The following is a 2,446-nucleotide window of genomic DNA, read 5'->3' as shown; positions in this document are numbered from 1 at the left end:
GAACTCCTGAGCTCAAACAATCCGCCCGCCTTGGCCTCCCAGAGTGCTAGGATTACAGGTGTGAGCCACCGCGCCCGGCCTCAGTCCAGATATCTTTATAAAAATATCAGTGTGCCTCAAGGAGACAGAGCTGTTAGTAAAGGAGAATTACATGGTAACAACAAGTTGGGTGGCACTTGGAGGCCAGTGACACGTGTTCTTTCTTATGTTCATGTGTGATGCTCAGTGTTAACGATTTTATCTTATATAGTAACCTCTTTAGCTTCAGGGTTTATGATACTACATTAAATCAGTGTTGATTAGGTCGGTGACAAGTTGAACGGGAAAAATAAATAAATCAATGTTGAATTAGTGCAGAGGAGATTAAAAATGAGAGCTTGCACCAAATCTTTGGGAAATGGTAGGTTGTCAGATGTGAGGTAAAAATGGCCTTTTCTTCAAGGGGAGCAATTTAATTTTCTTTTAGGAAAACAAAACCTCTAGGTTTTAATAATTTTTATTGTGTGGATACAGAGCTAGTCTTGCCATGATGTGGGAGCAGTGGAGGAAAGTTAACATCGGGTATGCCCCTGCTGTATTCCAGGTTTTTGTTGTTCACGTAATTTACTCTTGTCATTTAATCTAGGCCGGGGCCCTCTGACACCCGGTATCATGAACTGAGAGCGAGGTTCTGCTCAGGTCTGAGTGCAGGCTGTGAGCTCTCCACCATTTCTCTTGCCTAGTATGTTATGATTTCAAGTGTTATTTGTGAATGAGACAAAATCAGATACTTTGGCTCCTACTCTAAACATTGAATTGGGAACTGTAGGTGGACGTACTTTTGAAGTCATAGTTCCCCCTTGCTTGGGATCCCACGGTATTTTATAAATCAGTTCTAGTAGTTACTATGTTGCGTTATTCTATTAGCAGATTTCATGTTTGTCTCTCCCACTTGACCAGGAGGTCAAGCCTGGGATGGAATCATTTATCCTCTGTTCAGTGTACACAGCTGGTGTTCAATAGATATTTGTTGAATTTGGGATTGAACCCTGGGGGGAAAAACAGATATGATAAAATCTAAAACATGCAGACAATGTGCAGAGTCTTTAGAGAAGAGCAAGACGCTTAGTGTTGGAGGGCCTCACGGAAAGGCGGGACTTGAGCCAGTGCGGGGAGAAGAGCTGGGTCTGTGTCGGGGGGACAGCAGAGGCCTGGGGCTGTGGGCTCAGCTCCTCCTGCACTTGGTGGCCAGGGCTTAGGAGGGATCCTGGGGGAGGGGGTGTGAGAGAGTGTTTCAGCTAAAGTGGAACGTGTGCTTATTTTACTTATCAGACATTTTTGTTTTGTTTTATTTGAGACAGAGTCTCACTCTGTTGCCCAGGCTAGAACACAGTGGCATCATCCTAGCTCACAGCAACCTCAAACTCCTGGGCTCAAGCAGTCCTCCTGCCTCAGCCTCCTGAGTAGCTGGGACTACAGGCATACGCCACCATGCCCGGCTAATTTTTCTATTTTTAGTAGAGATGGGGTCTCAACTGTTGCTCAGGCTGGTCTCGAACTCATGACCTCAAGCGATCCTCCTGCTCAGCCTCCCTGAATGCTAGGATTATAGGCTTGAGCTACCACAACCAGCCTATCAGTGATTTTAAATAACTTTAAAACTATTTCATGTAGATGATTTTTAGGATATTACTGTCCAATTATAATAAGCCCAAAATTTTGTAATGAATCTTTAAGCTTTTTAAAATTATTCAAAAGCCAACCATACCCAGCTCCCTAAGTACATGCTGATAATTGCATCAAGGTTAAAAGATTTAGAAAGGCTGGACAAGGTGGCTCACGCCTGTAATCCTAGCACTCTGGGAGGCCAAGGCAGGAGGACTGCTTGAGGTCAGGAGTTCGAGACCAGCCTGAGCAAGAGCAAGACCCCATTTCTACTAAAAATACAAAAAATTAGCTGGCAAAGTGGTGCATGCCTGTAGTTCCGGCTGTTCGAGAGGCTGAGACAGGAAAGTCTCTTGAGCCCAGGAGTTTGAGGTTGCTGTGAGCTGTGATGACGCCACTGTACTGTAGCCAGGGCAGCAGAGCAAGACTGTGCCTCAAAAAAAAAAAAAAACTGGAAAAATCTCCTCATAATATTTGTGTTTATAATGCTGAAAATCTTTACAAATGTTCTTTAGTTCAGGTATTATTAATAAAAATTTTTAATCCATGTGTTAATATTGGTATTTTGTTAGGTAAGTTAGTAGAATTAAACATCATCTCTGAACATTTAATTTACTTACGAGAAAATGGTCTGAAGTGCTTTGTTGACTGATCATTTACATATAATCAGTTAATGTGATTATTCCATATATCATCCAGTCATTAAAGTAAATGCATCCTTTATGGACGCTCGTTATCTCATTTGGTCTCAGAACGATTTTCTCAAGTGTGGGTGTGAGCCCCATTTTACTAATGAGCTGGT

General features: G+C 42.6%; 1 protein-coding gene across 2 annotated transcripts in view; it reads left to right on the top strand.

Moving 5' to 3' along the window:
- Positions 1-2,446, top strand: part of LOC105826204 (ubiquitin-protein ligase E3C) — an 86,238-nt gene that overhangs the window by 35,988 nt on the left and 47,804 nt on the right. The window lies entirely within an intron of this gene.

The sequence above is a fragment of the Propithecus coquereli genome, unplaced genomic scaffold (genome assembly GCF_000956105.1).
Source record: "Propithecus coquereli isolate 6110/MARCELLA unplaced genomic scaffold, Pcoq_1.0 Scaffold861, whole genome shotgun sequence".
Taxonomy (NCBI): domain Eukaryota; kingdom Metazoa; phylum Chordata; class Mammalia; order Primates; family Indriidae; genus Propithecus; species Propithecus coquereli.
Note: the sequence above shows the minus strand (reverse complement) of the source record. Positions and strands in the feature narration are given on the sequence as shown.